Below are 19,878 nucleotides of genomic sequence, written 5' to 3' on the forward strand. Positions count from 1 at the left end.
TAACTTTCATTGTAGCAAAAGTTAGCCACTGGACAACAAAGTATCCTCGAATCAACTGCTGACAAACAGGACAGACAGGACACGAAACAAAGGACTACTGATTCTTGTCAAAACAAGTGTGGTTATGGCTTTATCAAAAGGCATCTTCTGAGGCCAGGACAATATGGCACCATCCCTGAAGTGGCCTTCGTAATCCGGGAAAGGTACAGTGCCCTTTTCTTCGAAGGCAGCTGAACAGGCAGTGGGCCGATAGCTTCTGATGTGCAATGGGGAGGTAGCTGAAACAGTTATTCTTGAAGAGTAATTAAGCTCACACCTCTCAACAGAAGAATGGCATTTAATAGAGGGATGTGGAGAAGAATGGGATGCTGAAATGAAGCCACATACACACATAGACAAGAAGAATGGACAGCTGAATTGAAGCCACATACACACATAGACAAGAAGAATGGACAGCTGAATTCAAAAAACATCAACAATTTCCAGAATTTAAAATCCTGAATCATGACATGACACTAGTGGAATTCAGGTATTTCTGGTATATAGACTGCTCTCACCCAATGTGAGGTTGAACTGTTGACCTTGTGTACATTCTACTTCACAAATGAGTCTGTCAGATATGCTAAGCCTATAGGCTGAAGATGATGCCCCAACACTATGGAGAAACCTCAGATGATTGTCCAGGCAGCTGGCTGTTTCTGTCAACTCACAATTTTTTGGAAGTTGCTTGCATATACTTCCAATTTTATTTTTTTGTTAGCTAATACTATTTCCTTCTTGGGTCTCTGAGGGAGTTGAAGATTAGTTAGTTATAGTTGACGATTAATTAGGATAGAAAGTGAATTAGATACAATAGAATAGATAATGGAATTATTTTCTCTGAATTTGTCAAATACAAATGAACTAGACATTGTTTAGGTATTTATTACTTGTATATATTGTATATAGTTATTGTACTTTTGTATATAGTTTTTCTTATGTTAGTTATAAGCTTTTTCTTTTTTCCTTTTTATTAAAATAGAAAAGGGGAAATATGGTGATATTTTATTTGTATTAAAATGTTATTTGTATGTTAATAAATAAAGTTGCCCGGGGGTCAGAGCTATTAGCAAGCCATAGGAAAGCAGGGCAGTGGTGGCGTACACTTGTAATCCCAGCACTTGGTAGGCAGAGCTGGGTAAGTCTCTGTGTGTTCAGGTATACAGCTATTATTGGACACACATGCCTTTAATCTCAATACCAAGCAAGGAAAACCTGGAGGCCTATACAGACAGACCGTGACGAGGCGGTCATGTGGTTGGGTTTACAACCAATGAGAAGGCAGAACAGGAACATTATATAAAGACTTTAACACAGGGGTAGCTAGTTCGGAGAGGTAGGACCACTGCAGGAGGAAGGGTAAGGTTTTAGCTCTTAGCTCTGACCTCTTGGCTTTCTTCTTTGCATTGGTTCTGTGTTTCTTATTTAATAAGAAGGTTGGTTACATCTACACATCTGTCCTTCAGTTTAAGTGAACTAACTGAATTGTTCAAATAACCTATATTCCTTAAACATACTTAATCTACATTCTTGATTATTAAAATCATTTGTTAAAATTTTATTCTTAGAGAAATCATGAATTTGTTTTCTTGTTGTCAATTTTGTTTTATATATTGTATCAATTTTTTTTCCAAACAGGGCTTCTCTGTATAGCCCTGATTGTCCTAGAACTCCCTCTGTAGACCAAGCTGGCCTTGAACTCACAGAGATCTGCCTGCCTCTGCCTCCCAAGTGTTGGGATTAAAGGTGTGCACCACCACTGCCTGGCTTATTTTATCAATTCTTTAAAAAAATTAAATTACATTTATTAATTTGTGTGTGTGTGTGTGTGTGTGTGTGTGTGTGTGTCACAGCTTAGGGAAATCTGTTCTCTCCTCCCATGAGAGTCCTGGGGATCAAACTCAGGTCCTCAGGCTTCACAGCAAGTGCCTTTACCTGTTGAGGTATCTCACTGGTCCTATTTGACCAGTTCTTAAGAACAGCTGGTTTGTGTTGGGGAGACAGAGACATTTTAATTAGATTAGTAGTGGAAGGAAGAAGAGAGTGAAAATTGTGTTTTCAGTGTGTCTGGGGGGAGTCTGAAGTACTTTATACCTCGATGAAGCATCTTCGAAGGAAGATGAAATGAAGTCCTACAAATGTTTATCCAAAGAACCTTTAAAAGCAAAGTGATCATATAAGGGGCTGAGGTGCCAAGTGGTGTGTAGGAAGAGCTCCAGATGTGTTTGCCATTTGTTTATCTCTTAGTGCCAAACGTACCCCTGCTCCCCCCATACATTTGCTACTTGACCAACTCTCGGGCGTTTCTGCAGAGCACAATGAAGCCACTGCTACCGCACACTCCGAGATAAAAGCACTTTCAAGGCCAGAACCTTTGTTGTCATCAGAAAGACTGTTTTGAAATCTGTGACAGAAACCAAAGTCAGAAATGTATGCCTAAAGGAACTCAATGATGGACTCATTTCATGGCTCTTCCGTTTAAAAACCCTGAGACATGAAAAAGAATGATCAAAATTCAATGATAAGAAGTCACTCCACCCTCAAAATGGATAAAAAGTTTTAATAGCAATTCACTGGTGAAGACGTAGAAGGACAGCGAGGACGTGCCTGGGTGCCCAGGGTCCCTGGCCACTCTGGGATTCCAAAGGAGGAAAACAGTGAGGGAGAGAAGGGGTCGACAGGGCAGGAGGTAGGACAGGCTCGGGAGAGTGAGAGGACAGCATTAACCACACGTGTGGAACTGCCACAGCAAATCCAACTAATGGAAGAAGATACGTCCAGCTGGAGGTTTATAGGTAGAGACTTGTGACCCCTTAGTGAATCTTTAAATCAGTCTAGACATTGTTTAAATTCAGTTTAAATTCAGACATTGTCTAAGATTAAAAAAAATTGTAACACAGGAAAATATTAGAATTTATTGTTCATGCTGTTTGATGGAATGTTTACTGTGGTTATATATGTGATTGCATGTGGAACTGGGTTATGTTATAAAAAGTATTTCTTGACATGAGTCATTGCCAAAATAGTTTGAAATTTACTACATTAAAGCTGACCTAATGTTCTCAAGAGTATTAATGAATGTTTGAGAAATAGTTTATATTTTCCTAAAACAACTGTAAGATCAGCTCTCAGAATTCATCCAAGTGAAATAAAAACTAACCATGAGTGCACCTGGCTGTAATCCTGGCATTTGGGATGTGGAAGCAGGAAGATCAGGAGTTCAAGGCCAGCTAGTTCCAGACCAGCCTGGGTTAGATGAGAATCCCCTCCCCAAGTCCCAAAACAACAAAAACCAGTAACAACAACAATAACAAAAATCCCTTGCTATCCTCACGTAATCTATATCTAATTATTTAGTGATTTGACTCATAATCTTCTGAAAACAAAAACAAAAACAAATGTTCAACTCAGAGAGTGAATTGCAGTGTATCTGGATAATTGCACGCTACTTCACACTCTAAGTCTGTTAACAGGCTGGAGATGTAACTCAGTGATAGTGTACTCTGAGAACTCCCAACAGGCACATCAGCATGGGTGAATCTCAAATACTTTTCTAGGTGAAAAAGACAAGGTTCCAAAGACATCCCGCTGCATAGCACCATTTATACTCTGTGATCTCCAGGCTGTGGGGTATTTACAGAGGGACAAAGGGGAATCTTTTGGGGTGATGAAACTTTTGTATATTGCTTACATTGGTAATAATACAACTGTGTGATGTGCTGAGGGCTGTGGAACTCTGTATTGAAAGGGTGAGTCACTAGATATAAATGATTCCTTAACAAAAGAAGAGGAAAAAAAAAAAACCCAAAAAGAAGGAGTCTTCCGTCTCATGCAGCCCCAGTCTCTGATACAGAAGCAGATATATTCTGTTGCAGAGATGCCAAGTCACACACGGACAGCAATACATCAATTCCACATTTGCTCAGTTTATTTTATGATCCCCTCCCTGCCCCCGAACACCTTCACTCCACACTGGATACGTTTGTGGCTATCGAGTGGGATTCCCAGGACTGTTCCTTTCAGTCCTGTTCTCCTGGTAGTTGATGAGTTCTCCACCTGCTTGGCTAAGTACTGGATCGGATGAACACATTTAACCCTCCTCTCCCCCATCTTAAACTTCCTCCTGAATACTCGGATACAAGATAACCCCGAATAGCTCAGGAAGTTTGCGTTCCAGTGTGGAAAATAACTTCAAATACTATCACAAAGTACAGTAAGTTTACCAAACGCACCATGACTTGGTAGGATGAGCGGACACAGCACATCAGGACATTTCAGGACTGCGTAGGACTATGTAGCCATTTTGAGGCTAAATGCAAGAAGCCAGGTGGACAAGGCATGACTCAAACTATGTGACATTCTGAAAAATGTGAAACTATAGAGACGGTGAAATGGTCTGTGGTGGCCAGGGGCCCTAAAGGAGGGAGACATGCTGGGTGGATCACAGCAGAATTTTAGGAGCAAAACTGTTATTCAGTAAGAACTACAGTGACAGATATCTATTGCCGTAATGAAACACCACGACCAAAAAGCAAGTTGGGAAGGAAAGAGTTTATTCTGCTTACATTTCCATATTGCTGTTTATCATCAAAGAAACCAGGACAGGAACTCAAGCAGGGCAGGAACCTAGAGGCAGGAGCTGATGCAGAGGTCATGGAGGGGTGCTGCTTACTGGCTTGTTCCTCATGGCTTGCTCAGCCTGCCTTCTTACAGAACCCAGGACCACCAGCCCAGGGATAGCAGCATCCACAATGGGCTGGGCCTGCCCCCATCAATCACTAATTAAGAAAATTCCTTACAGCTGGATCCTATGAAGGCATTTTCTCAATTGAGATTCCTTCCTGTCAGAAACTCTAGCTTGTGTCAAGTTGACATGAGGGTAGCCAGCATACTGGATGTCTGTTATTCATGTTTGTCAAAACTCATAAAGTAAACAATATAAAGAACGAGCTCTCATAGAAACTGGACTTCATCATCAACTTGGGCTCATTGGCTTTAACAAATGCATCATCCCATTGCAAGAATGTTAAAAATAGCAAGAACTGGGTGTGTGTGTCAGAGAACATACATGAAAGCTCTACTTTCTATTCACTTTAACCTAAAACTTCTAAAACAACAACAACAACAAAAGTCTACTAGTTTTAAAAATCTCTGAAATGAGGCCACAAGTTACACTGGAAGGCATTTTAGATTTGACACACTATCCTTTGAGGTACAGTTGTTTAAGTAAGTATAAAAAAGTTCTTGCAGTGAGATAAAAATGTAAACTTAGCAAGGGTCATGTCATGGAGCTGTGAGCTCCACAGCTTAGGACGCTTGCTGCCAAGTCTGACAGCCTGAGTTCTGTCCCCAGGGCCAATATGAGGGAGTTGACTCCCCTAAGTTGCACATAAGTCCCGTGTCACCCATGTACATGCATACACCCCCACATGCTCGAAATAAATAGGTAAAGACAGCGTAGTATCATGGTTTCACTGACATTTAAAAAATTATTGTTACATATTTAAATTTTTATGTCAAAAATTATGTATATGTGTGTGTGTGTGTGTGTGTGTTCACATGTTACTCATTGAGCCAACTTATTGGCCCACTAGATTTCTTTTCAACAGGCCTCAAAATAATGGCAAGTCTTGTATCATAAAACCAATCAGGTTAGATGAAGTGGGGTATAAATTTAAATCATAAAATAGAATGAGCGAATGTGGACTTGATGGGTTATTGCCTGTGTGTGACTTTGCATCACCGTGGCAGAATACAGAGCATAAACAATGTAAGGGAAGACTTCTCATGCATGTGGTTTCCGTCCTTCAGGGTGGGAGAGCGTGGTGGAGAAGCTGACAGCACAGCGCATAGGAAGCAGAGTAGGAAGTCTGGGGCGAAATGCAGTCCCCAGGGACATGCCCTACTGACCTTCTTTTTGTGACCCAGGCCTACTTTCCACAGCTCTCTTACTCGCAAATAGTCTATTTAAATTTTGAATCAAGAAGGATTAACGTATTATTAGGTCAGTGCCCTCCTACATACCCAGAGGTGTGCTTCGTTAAAATCCTTGGTAGTTTCCAACCAATCAAGTTGGTGAGATTAAACATCAAACTACAGCAACAGTAATCCGAAGGGATCGTAATTTGACTTCAAATGTTCTACTTCTTGTGGTCAAACATGACTAGGCGGGGCTAGTGAGGTGGTAGATGCACTTGCCATCAAGCCTGGTGACTTGAGTTTGATCCCCAGAACTCCCACACGTTCTTGCTGTCTCCGCTTGCATTTGGTGTCAGCTCCCAAACCACATGCACACAGGAAATGGACCAGGGGGTTCGCACACCCAATCTTCCTTCCCAACCTGCGACAACCTGCTTCTGGTGGAAGCACTCTGATACAACACCAAACACTCTTCCATGGCCAAATCTAGCAGTTGTTGCCTCTTTCAGTCCCTTGAACAGTACACTGACCACTGCCTCCCACAGGGCAGGCTTTTTGCGTGTGGCTAATTTGACCCTATTCTCTCTTGTCTTCTCTCTTAACTTCCTGGACACTGGTGGCTCCACTCTGTCGGTAGATCCTGACCTCCTCACCCCCAACTCTCAGAAAAAAAAAAAAAATTCTTAAAAGCCAACAGGGCAAATGATATAAAATTCAGCAATGATCAAATCTGACAAGTGGGTATTATGTCTTTCTTGGGAATTCTTTTCTTTCTGTTTTCATTAAAAAATTTTAATTATTTGTGTGTGTGTGTGTGTGTGTGTGTGTGTGTGTGTGTGTGTGTGTGTGTGGTCTGTCTATGATTGTGTGTGTTTCTGTATGTGGGTATGTGCATGTGTTCATGGAGGCCAGGAGAGAGCATCAGATCCCCTAGAGCTGGGGTTACAAGTGGTTATGTGTTGCCAGCTGTGGGGTCTGGGAACAGAGCCCTGGTCTCCTACAGGAGTTCTAACTACTGAGCCATCTCTCTAGCCACCCTCCACCCCTTTCTATTTAAAGATTTAAAACAATGACATAGAAACTAATGAAACAAATTTGAATAACAGCCCAGAAACTTTCTTAGAGAAGCTAATTTTCTTGTCTGGGGAAATGTTGTTGGGCAGTTGGGGGATGGTGGTACTTGAGGTACTTAAAGTCAGGCGGCTGACACAGAAACAAAACCCACATAGTTCCAGTTTTACGAGCTGCCTACAGTAGTGAGGTTTAATGAGACAAAAAGCAGAATTGCCATCACCAAAGACTGGGGGTTAGGCAAGACGGGGGTTAGCATTTAATGGATACAGGATTTTAGTTTAGGACAATGGAAGTTCTTGATGTGGGTAGAGATAATAGTTATCCAAACTGTGAGTATATCCAATGCTATTGAACGATACACTTGAAACGTTATCTTTAATGTGGTGTGTATATATATATATATATATATATATATATATATATATATATATATATAAAACTTCATTAAGTATTATAATTGTGGGGGTGTTAATACCATGGTGTGTGTGTTTATCTGTCAGACAACTTTGTTCACTTGGTTCTCTTTTACTTTTACATGGGTCCTGGGGTTGTAACGCAGGCCCTCAGGCTTTCACAGCTGATCCATCTCACCTGCCCTAGTATAATATATATATCGTAATATGTGTACGGAAAGGGAATAAAGTTTGATTTGAGACATGCTAAGATTAAGATGATCAGGCAGTTGGATCAGGTAGGGACCCAAGCTGTCAATAGAGATTGAGCAGGTGCCGTATTGGAACCACGAAGCCAGAGAGAATGTAGGGAAGAGGAAGTGGTGGTCAGGCTACACTGGTAGAGTGGAGCAGTGTCCAGGGAAGTAAGAGAATACAAGAGAGTACAGGGTCAAGCAGAAAGCCTACCTTGTGGGAGGCGGCAGTTAGTGTACTGAAGATCTTTGGGGACTGAGAGAGATAACTACCAGATGTGGCCATGTGAAAGTGTTTGGTGTTTCAGCAGAGTGCTTCTGATGAAAGCCAGGTTGAAGTGGGTTGGGAAGGAAGGAATGGGTGATAGGAACCCCTCACAACCCTTTGAAGAAGTTCTTCTCTGCACTGAGAGTGGTGTGGCAGCTAGCGGCTGACGAGGAGGTTGAGGGTGGTCTCAGGTAGTGGTTTTATTGATTTGCACTCCCTGTGCATGCTCGGGATGACTTTGCCCATGTGGAGTGACTTCCTGGGGAAGAAATGATGGAGTAACAGGAGAGAGGCGAGAGACTTGAAGGAGGATCGTGAGTGGTGTAAGGACCTTTGGTGGAAGCAGGACATCCCCTGTGCCTTCCAGAAGGGACTGTGGTCCTGATGTGAGTGAGGTTGGAGATGTGGTGACAAAGGATGGCTGTGCTGGTTGATTTTTGTCAACTTGACACAAACCAAGACTCATCTGAGAAGATGTAACCTCAGTTGAGAACATGCCTCCATCAGATTGGCTACAGGCAAGCCTTTGGGACCTTTTCTTGATTAATGATTCATGTGGGAAGGTCTGGCTCATGGAGATAATGCCTCCCCTAGGCACATGGGCACTGACTTGTATAAGAAAGCAGGTTGAGCATGCCATGGGGGAGTGATCCAGTCAGTAGTGTTCCTCCATGGTCTCTGCTTCTGTTTCTGCCTCTAGGTTCCTGCTTTGAGTTCCTGACTTCCTCAGTGATTGTGACCTGAGAGTTATAAGATGAAATAAACCCTCTTTTCCCCCAAGTTGCTTTTGGTCACGGTATTTAGCACTGCAGTAGAAACACTAGCAAGGGGCTTCTGTTTTCTCAGTGAGGTGTGAAGCTGGGTCACCAGATGGGCTGGTTAGGGCGGGGTAAGGGGCTTGAGAACACTTAAGAAAGTAAAAAGAAGTCACAGTGGGGACTGAGAAAGACAACTCCCAGGACAAGAGCAGTGGCCAGCAGGGCAGTGCTCTAGGAAGCCTGGGGCCTGAATATACAGCAAGCTTCCCAGTCTGTAGCATGAATCTTAAAAGTTCTTATTAATAAAATCAAACCTGAGGCCAGTTATTGGGGTCAATGCTGGTAGATCAGAGAGACAGAACAAGTCACAGCTATCTCACCTTGCCAATTCCTCAGCTGGTCCTGTTTCCTAAGACTGGAAGCCTCTGAGTCCTCATCCAGAATGAATCTCAGCTGAACTGTGTTGCTCCAAAGCCTGAAAGCTTAACTAGCCAAAATGCTTAACCAGGCAAATGCCTCTAGTTTCTGGTCCTCACGCCTTATAAACCTTTCTACCACCACTCCCTGGGATTAAAGGCTGCTTTCTGGGATTAAAGGCGTGAGTCACCATGCCTGGTTGTTTCCAATACGGCCTTGAACTCACAGAGATCCAAAGGGATTTCTGTCTCTGGAATGCTAGGATTAAAGGCGTGTGCTAACATTTTCTAGCCTAAGTATCTTGTGGCTTTTCTGTTCTCTGACCCCCGATAAGTTTATTAAGGTACACAATATTTTGGGGAACACAATACCACCACACCAGTCCTTTGAGGATGGGAAGAGAAGCCAGGCTGAAGCCACCTACACTTATGGCTCTCAAAATGAGTTCATGGTCCAGCAGCATCAGCAACAACCTGGGAACTCAGAGAGGCAGACCACAGGCCCCACCCCCGCCCACTGGAGCAGAAACTGTGGGGGTGAGGCCTGGTTTGCTCAGTTTCTCACAAGCCCTCCAGTGTTTCTGAAAGCTTAGAAGCACTGAATAGGGGGGTGGGGAAAGGAGCCAAGGACGTATGCACGAGCGAGTCCAGGCAAGCGGATGGCTGTCCTCCTAGGAAGGAGTTCCCAGCGCTCTGAACTCTGGGGAATCTTCCCTCTCACTGATCTACAAATCTACACGGGGAATGGAGTGCCATGTAAAGGAACTCTCAAATCTTTCTAAGGAAGTATGTTGAAGACAAGTAACCTTTTTTCAAATTCATCCATCTCTGTTGTCTCTTGAGTCTGAATTTGAACATTGACCTTTGTGTCCTGCTCTTTGCCCTTGCCCACTGTGCTCTGAAAGGCCTCCGGACAGGCCTTCCCAGGTTTCTCCTTCCAGGAGAGGCACTAGGAGGCTGGCCTACCTCTCCATACGGTTCAATTCCAGCTTCTAATGCTGTTGGGGGAAAAAAGCAATGTACAGGCTGTTACCCCAGAGAAACGCTTTTCTTCTCTGCTGAGATGGAAGCGAGGATGACTCAGAGTCTCCCAGTCCTGCTAGTGACTCACACGATGGTCTGTTTATGGGTAAGTGCTTCTCCCAGGAAGTTGACAGCCCTATCCTCCTACCTGAGTCACGAGCCCTGTGGTGCTCCTGTCAAGGCAAAATTACCACCAAGACCAGGGACGTGAGCCAAAAAGGATGAGCTAGATGTGGGTTCAAGAAAACAGATGAGAGTTGAAGCTTAAGTTTAGGAGGTGAAATTTGTTCCCGATTTGCTGGTGGCCTTGGGCAGACTGACAAAGGGTTCAGTGCTCTTATATGAAAATGGGGATGTTGTGTAACCTAAAATATTAGCGGATTCAAGAGCCATCCCAAAGAGGCAAAGGTAAACCCAGGACTCTGGGAATCATCCTGACTCTAGATACTTTCTGGTACCAAAGGGAGAGAGAGGTCCTGGGGTGATCTAATCACTGAGGATTTCCAGGATAATCTATAGCTTGAGCAAGGCCTGGTAAATGGTAAAAGAAGAACCTATGGGGGTCTCTAGGAGACAAGGAACAGGGACAGGATAGGAGGAGATCAGATTTAGGGACTCAGCGGTGGGGTCTTGAGTGACCAGCGAGAGAGAGATCGGAGCTTGGCAAGTACAGTCAGAGCATCCCGAGAATTTGGTTCTGGGACCCCACCCAAGTATCTCTGTCTTCACTGTCTTTGTTCTCCGTGCTACTACTCCCCACCCCACCCCCACCTGCCCCTGCATGTCCCCCTGTCCTCTCCCCTCCCCTCTCCTTTCTACATTATGGAGCATTGAAGGCAGGCCTTGCGTGGGCTAAGTGCTTCCTTTCCTGTTTAGTTGGCATGTGGCATCTGCCTATAGAGTCCATCCTGTTTACTCCTTGCTGACACATAGGTTGTGGTCAGCAAACCTCTCTATCACGGGCCCCCCAGTGTGGGAAGGACCAGGATGCTGACACACACTGGCCAGATTTGTTTGTTTCCCTGGAGCCAAGGAGGTTCAGTGTTCTCTCTGCACCCATGTCTGGGACAGTCAGCTGAGCTGCTCACGTCAATGACCCACCCAGCATCCTGGGCATGGCTCAGGACTCAGAACAGACCTTGGGAGTGGGGGCACATTGCCCAGCTCTTCAGAAAGTGGGGGACGTCTCAGCAGTGAGAAGGGCTGTGCATGGTGTGGGAATGCTGAAAGGTACCTCATCCCAGTGTCTGTTTCTCATGAGGTAGTTAGGTACATAGCAGTGAAGGAGCCTGCTGGACCAGTGTGTCTTTCCCACATCCCCTCTCTGTCTGCCTCTCTTGACTCAGTCTCTCTTTAATGCCCCGTGATTTGTGAGGTACCTGCCCTAGGTTTTTTTTTTTTTCCTTTTTAATTCCCCTAAATCCTGAGTAATGGTCACTGTTTAGGCTGTATGTGGATGAAAATTTCGGGGTTAATGGCAGGAAGTGGGCATGCCCATGGGAGGTTAGATGGTGGTGGTGATGGGTATTTACAAGGAGGCGTGATTCTTGCCTCAGACCAAATTCCTAAACTCTGAGTCCAAGGGTCTAAACACACAAAGCTTGTGACACAAAAGCCAGGGAACAAACAACACTCATGTAAATGAATAATCTGGGTGAGGGGTTTTGAATACTCTGAGGGAGGTCTGGGATTTCCAGCCATCCAGAGGTTTCCAGGCAGCTGGTCTTCTGGCCTGGTTGCATATCAAGTATGAAGGGAAAATGTCAAACAGTTCTGACTTCCTTCTAGGAGGGAGAATCCACTCTCCGTTTCTCTCCTGTTTCCCTTGGTAGGGGAGAAGAAACAGTCTAGACCCATGGCTGCTTCAGCCGCCGCTGGTATTGCTTGCAAGGACTGGTTAAAGTTCCAGGCCTTAAAGACCCTGCCTGCCCCAGGAATCTGTTCCTGATGATAAAAGAGAATGTTCTTCTCTTGTTTATTACCTGCAAAGATGGCTGCCAAGGTGTCCCGCTACTTCTGTGTGCATATTTGTTACGTGATGGCTTGTGTTTCCCCAAAATGATATGTTGGAGTCTTATTCTCCAGTACCTCCAAGTCTGACATTGTTTGGCATTAATTGGAAATTTATTATTGTTATTATTATTATTTATTATTATTTTGAGACAGGGTCTTTCTACACAGCCCTGGCTATCCTGGAACTCTCTATAATGACTAGGCTGGCCTTGAACCCACAGAGATGCACCTGCCTCTGTCTCCCTCCCTGGGATTAAAGGTATGCACCACTCTGCCCTATTCATTACAGATGTAATCAAATGTAATAAAATGAAGTTATTATGACCATTTATAGATGATAGCCAAGGCCAAGGTAATACATCTAGAAGTCTCGAAATGTCAAAGACTGCCTGCCCCTTCCAGAAGCTGCGAGAGTAGTGTGGAATGGATTCTCCTTCCTAGAGGTGCCAATCTTGCTGCATCCTGATTGTGGACTTCTACCTACTACACCTCTAAGACGGGGAGTTCTGTTAGTTAAGCCATTTAATCCCTGCTGTTTCATAATGGAGCACCCTAGAGAATTCTCAGCTCTACTACAAGTGGTGGAGTAGGCTTACCTTTTTTTTTTCTCCTATTTCTTATTTTTTCTTTTCTTTTTGAGATTATAATATAATTACATCATTTCTCCCTTCTTACCCTTCCATTACCTTTCTTTTGAGTCCTGGCTGGCTTTCTGACTTTTGGCATAGAGTGTGGTGGACATGATTACTTGCCAGACCTGGGCCGGAGTCTTAAGATGCTTGGCAGCTTCTGTTCTCATCTGAGAAACCTGAGCCATGTCGTAAGGAAGTCTAGACTGTTCGGCTGGGGATGTCCTGTGTGGCTGCAGCTGGATTTCCATTTGCTGTGTCTAATTGATACCATATGGCAGCAGAACTGTCCAGTTAACCCAAAGAACTGTGTGAAATAAGAATTTCTGATAAGCTACTAGGTTTTGGGGGAGTCATGTAGTAATAGACACCTGAAAGTGCATTTTCCTTTATTGTGGCAAACTCTCCATTACCCTCCCACTGTATCCCCTAAAACCTCCAGGTCCACCTTGCTAGCCTTCTTCTGAATAGATTCTGAGTTTTCTGGCTCTCCATATTACTTCCTTTTACATACAAACTTTTAGTGATTTCTCTCATTGGCAGGGCCTGTACTGTGTGATCATCTTTGTAGACGGATTTTTTTCTTTGGGCTGCCAGCTCACAAAAAACCGACATGGAGACTTATCAATCATGAAAGCTTGGCCTTACATTAGGCTTGTTTTTAACTAGCTCTTGTAACTTAAATTAACCCATTTATGGTAATCTACGTTCTCTCACGTGGCATTACCTCTCTTCCATCTTCCATCTCCTGTTTCCTCTCTGTGTCTCCTGGCATCTCTGCTCTTCTTCCCAGAGTCCTCTCTGCCTCTGGAAGTCTCACCTACCCTCTTTCTAGCTATTGGTTGCTCAGCTCTTTATTACACAAATCACAGCAATCCATTTTCACACAGTGTACAAATATCCCACAACATTTCCCACTTTTTGTCTAAATAAAAAGGAAAGGTTTTAACTCTAATACAGTAAAATTATATTATAATAAGAATAATTATCAAGTAAGAATTACAATCACAATGTCCAGTCCATTTGTATTTGTCAAATTTGGAGAAATTATTATCTATCTGTATCTTAATGAGTCCAAAGTTTTATACCTAAACCATTTTCTGTCATAACTTGTACTATCATTCTAAAAATATCTTTTTAGATCTAAAAACATCTTCTTAGATAAACAACTTAAGCTTTTACATTTCTCAACCTTATAAACTTTATATCTCTTATGTAAGTTTTTTTTTTGAAATTTGGTAACAAGGAAAAGTGTAAAACTATAACTTCCTAGTCTTTAACCCCATCAAAGACCTGAGAAGGACATAATATTGAGTACCAGGAAGTGTAGAGCGAACAACTTCCTAAACTATAGAAATGACATAGACAGCTGGCTGGCTGGACAGTCAGTCACCCAAGGTTCCTCTGCAACATTGGGGCATCCATCTTTTCTGTGAAGGACTGTCCTACCTTGTCTTGGCAAAGTTTGGCAGCTGACTTCTTTTGTGTCTTGTTTGTCCAGTTTGGACAGCATACTGTCAGAAGTCAGAGCAAGGGCAGTTTCTTGCCCAGTGGATAACTTTGCCACAATAAAAGCAAACTCCATATGGAGGTTCTTCAATGCCCATCATTCTTTTTTTTTTTTTTCCAGACAGGATTTCTCTGTGTGGTTTTGGTGCCTGTCCTGGATCTCAATCTGTAGATCAGGCTAGCCTTGAACTCACAGAGCTCTGTCTGACTCTGCCTCCCAAGTGCTGGGATTAAAGGTGTACACTACCACCACCTGGCCCATCATTCTTTTTTGAAATAAATTGGTGCTGCCAGGAACAGACATGTCTCACTGTCATGAAAAGCCTTATGTTATTATAACATTTAAAATGCCATAGTCTGTAGGTCTTTGAAGTGTTTGAAGCTCACCTATCTATCTAAAATATATTTCTGTATGACCTTGAAAATATACCTAACATGGCTATAAGTTTGATTTTTATAGATGACTAACTACTAACCTGTGTTTCTGAATTGTCCTAAGTGGTTTATAATAATAGCTTTTAAGGACTAGAACTACATTACATTTTAAAATGAGCTGCTTAGGTACAATACCTTAAACAAGAGTAGAAACACATACAGTATAACAAAAATAACCTTAAATTTGTTTCAACATATAAAAATATACCAATGGAAAATATTTGAGAATAGTGGTTATTCAAAAGTAGACTCAACACTTCACCCTTTTATCCCATCATTCTATATCCCCTCTTTTTCCCTTCAGAAAGAGATTACAGAATCTAATCTCTTTTGTTCAGCTTCCCCCCCCCCCCGACCATGACCAACAACAACTTGTAACCAACCCTGTAAACAATGAGAAACATCCATAATCCATTTAATGACCAAAACCCACCCACCCCACCTGTTGGGAATGTGGGTGTCATGTTCTCTAGACTGCTTCCTGTTGTCTGGGGGTAATGACATCTTTAGGGTACCCTGAGAAAATTGGGATAGTGGTCAAGTCCTGTGAGAGCTAGCTGTATTATTTTTTGCTTAGTCTCTGTGTGATGGAAAAGTGCAGAGCTTATCTGAAGTCTTGCCTGGATAGTCTGTAAGGCTGGACCATCTCAGCTAACATCTCTGAAGTTGTTCTGGATGCAGAATTTTGAGGAAACTGCAACAGAGGCATATGAGAGGCTGGATCATCTGGACTACTTGTCTTTATTGGCTTCTGGTCTTTTTTTTTTCTGAAAACACATAAACTTTTAAAGGTAACATATATATCTGTATTAACACAAGTATGGAATGTGCAGTGTGCACAAGTCAGTTAAAGATGATTTTTTGTTTTATGTTTGAGCAGGTAAAAGGCATCTGTTAACTTCACAAGTTTGTTTGGATTGTATAACCAAACCTTTATCCATGCCATACGGAAGGATGACATGCAATTGTAAGTCATGAGGACAATATAACCAACAAGATGTGTCCTGTCTCATCCAGTCTCAGAGCTGTTCCCATGAGGAGGGCTCAGCATATGTGCCACCTGTCCTGTAGTCTTTCTTGGTTTCTTTTTTAGGTCTGTAGCCAAGATTTTGAGGAGGTCTCCCTCAATCAAATCTCATTTATCTTACCTGCATTACCTTTGAAGAGAACCCTAACTTTTTGTTTCCTGAGGAAGGACAGGCATAACCTCTCCCCCAATGCAACATATTGTCTGATTTCCATTTTGAAGTTAAGACATTTAAAAAATGTCTTATAGGCTGGCTTAGTTTAGCAGTTTCCATAATCCAATGTCTCTTAGCAGCTACTGTTTTTTGTACATTAGCACTAAAAAAATTCAAAGTCAACAAAGGACCATACAGGATCCAGATATCCCTTGTATTTCCTATCTTTACGTGGTTTATTCTTTTTATATTACTTTTTTTCCTTAGAGACTTTATTATTTTTAAATCATTTAGTTTTTTTCTCTGACTGTCTATAATCATTTCCTTTCTTTCTTTAGTAGCTAAGCACGTTTATAAACATCTTGTACCTTTTTAGAGGTGTTCTGTGTCTGGACCTGGCTTTACTAAGCGCCTGTTGCATTCTCTGACTTCGAGAGACAAATCTTTTTTTTTTTTTCTTTAATTCTGCAGCCACAGACTTTTTTTTAATTTGAAAGTTTTTTTTTTTCATTTTACATACCAACCACAGTTCCCCCTCCCTCCCCTCCTCGAGCTCTCCCCCCACCTCCCCCACCCCACCCTCCTCATCCACTCCTCAAAGAGGGTAAGGCCTTCCATAGGGAGTCAAAACAGTCTGTCATTTCAAGTTGAGGCAGGACCAAGCCGCTCTCCCTGCATCCAGGCTGAGCAAGTTATCCCTCTATAGGGAATGGGCTCCAAAAAGTTAGTTCATGCACTAGGGATAAATCCTGGTCCTGCTGCCAGGGGCCCTACAAACTGCCCAAGTCACACAACTGTCACCTGTGAGGAGTGGGTCCCAAAACAGCCTGACCACACAGTTGCCATGACAGGCTTAGAGGCTCAGACACAGCTTCTGGTAGGCAACACCTAGACCTAGGAAAAGCCATAAGCTGACCCCACACAGTGGGGCCTGCATCTAAGAGGAAATACCTGACATTCCAAACATTCCCTATACCCCTAGACAAATGTCAGCCAATCAGGGTCCCAAACCCTGGAAATCCCCTAACCTCAACCTCTACTATGATTAAAATCCCACCCTGCCTGGACTCTGGGCTCTCTGCTCTCATTGCTGCGTTGGACAGAGAGCCCAAGCTCTGAGCTTGAAAATAAAGGCTCTCTGGTTTTACATATGGGATTCTGTCTTGGTCTCCATGGTGGTCTTTTGGGGGTCCCCGAGATGTGGGGATAACACACTCATATTTAGAGGGCCTAGTTCAGTCCCATGCAGGTTCTCCAGCCGTCAATCCAGAGTCTGTGAGCTCCCACTAGCTCAGGTCAGCTGGAGAGACAAATCTTAAACTGCCATGCCAGCCACCAAGTGACTCGGCTTAGCATGGTGCTGGCGCATGGCACTGGTGGCTGGCTCCAGATGGCAGGCAGCGGCTGGCAGCTGTGCCTCTGTATGCTGAGCACCAGCCTGCTTGGGAGACTGCAGGACTAGGAAGCCACATCTGGCTCCTTGTCCAGAACTTTTTTTAGTTTTCTCAGACCCTATGTTTGAATGTTCGAGCCTCCACATTGGATGCCATTTGTAGATGGATTTTTCTTTGGGCTACCAGCTCACAAAAAACCGACATGGAGACTTATTAATTATGAAAGCTTGGTTTTAGATTAGGCTTGTTTTTAACTAGCTCTTATAACTTAAATTAACCCATTTACATTAATCTACATTCTATCACGTGGCATTACCTCTCTTCCATCTTCCATCTCCTGTTTCCTCTCTGTATCTCCTGGCATCTCTGCTCTTCTTCCCAGAGTCCTCTCTGTCTCTGGAAGTCCTGTTTAGCCTCTTTCTAGCTATTGGCTGCTCAGCTTTTTATTACACCAATCACAGCAATCCATTTTCACAAAGTGTATAAATATCCTACAATACATCTTATTTTCTTTTTTTGTTTTTTTGTTTTTGGAGACAGGGTTTCTCTGTGTAGCTTTGTGCCTTTCCTAGGACTCACTTGGTAGCCCAGGCTGGCCTCGAACTCACAGAGATCCGCCTGGCTCTGCCTGCATAAAGGCGTGCGCCACCACCGCCCGGCCAATACATCCTATTTTCAAAGGAGCCTGGGAAAGAGAGGTTCTGGCTTTGAAGTAGGGATGTGGAGAAGGATTTGTGGCTTGGGAAGTTCCTCAAACATAGACAAATATTCCAAAAGTACCGGCACCTTATGCCTTCATCCTCTGGCTGGGGTCCTTTTGTTTTACCCAGATAGAAATCATGGGTAAGGGCTTCCCCACCTGTGATCTTTGGCAGCTTTTGTATCCCCCAGTTTGACAACAATAGGTAAAGCCAAGGTAGGAGCCACAGTAGGTGGTGCTCTATAGTGTTACAATGCTCTCGCCAGCCCAGGGCATTGGGGACCTTCTGCTTTGCAAGTATTGTGATGGTTATTCTTGTTTATCAACTTGACTACATCTGGAATTAACTAAAATTAACCCCAAAATAGAGGGCACACCTGTGAGCATGAAGTAAGACGATCTACTTCTAATCTGGATGTTTGAGGTGGGGAGACACATCTTTAACCCAGATCTTTAATTCAGATCTAATGTAGGCCACACCTTCTGCCAGAAGCCTATATAAGGACATGGAAGAAGGAAGCTCTTGCTCTTTGCCTGCTTGTCCTTGCCTTACTGGCAAGTCCATTCCTTCACTGGCATTGGAGCCTGCTTCTTCTGGATTCCAGCATATCTAGAAGACCAGCTGAGACATCCAGTCTTATGGACTGAGCAACTACTGGTTTCTTGGTTTTTCTGTTCATAGCCAGCCATTATTGGATTAGCTGGACTGCAGCCTGTAAGTCATTCTAATAAATACCATATATATCTATATATCTATATCTATATGAGAGAGAGAGAGAGAGAGAGAGAGAGAGAGAGAGAGAGAAAGAGAGAGAGAGAATTGATTCTCTAAGTTCTGTTACTCTAGAAAAACCCAACTAATACAAGTATATAGCTCTTGGGTAGGATTAGAAGTTGGGACTGCCTAGTCCTTGACAGCAGCCAGTGTTACAGTTTCTGAGCGGCAGGTGTCTTAAAGGCCAGATGGTCCTCCAGCAGTCTTCGGTGACCAGGTTTGCAGTTTCTCTTCCCATGCTCCTTACAGCCTTCTATGCTTCAGCCTCAGGTTTCCATTCTGTCTACTCTGATCACACCCCGTATTCCTGCTCTGGCCCTTCTCTAAAGCTGCTAATGTACCTCTTCTTCAGCTGTCAAGCAGCTAACTGCTTGATCACTCTGCAGCCTGGCCTGCTGATTGCTGAGCTGTTGCTGCCACTACTCCAGAGTTTCTGCCTCTTACGGTCTCTACTGCTTCTTTTAGCCCCACTGAAAGCAGACAAAGCCACTCGAGAGAAGCCTCTTACTGAGTTTAATGTTGCAACAGGGGTGGAGGCGGCCCAGGAGGGTGTCTCTCAGCTGATGCATCAAGAACTAAATCTGTCTAGGTAGGAAAGGAGCATTTGGACCAATCACAGCATGTCTCATGTACAAACGATGGTTTGTGTTTGTACCAACGATACACCTAACATACAGAAACGGACATTTGTGTTTACAGGTCTAGTATAGGTCGTGGCAGTCCCTCTGCTAGGCCACTAGGGGAAGTGTGCTCCCTCTGTCCTGGGTGGAGATGATTGTGGGATCATCTGAGTTCATTTGGGCTTCAGAGAGCAAGGAGTCTGCTGCAAACTGAAACAGTCTTGCCTGGCTTTGTGCCTTCAGGAGCCAGAAGAACCAGGGCAGTCTTTGTATCCATGGAGAGTTCCAAACAGCTGTAACTGGCCCAAGGGTAGTCCAGTTGGATGTCTGACTGGCAGGCTTTTGCTCAAAGAAATCAAGAATCCAATAAAGATAGAATCCAATAGCTCCTATTTAGGGAGCAAAATCTCCACATTCCCAAACACTTTTGCTTAACGACAAGAACATAAACACCAGTAGAACTTCAATAAGGACTTAAA

The sequence above is a fragment of the Peromyscus eremicus genome, chromosome 4 (assembly GCF_949786415.1).
Source record: "Peromyscus eremicus chromosome 4, PerEre_H2_v1, whole genome shotgun sequence".
NCBI lineage: Eukaryota > Metazoa > Chordata > Mammalia > Rodentia > Cricetidae > Peromyscus > Peromyscus eremicus.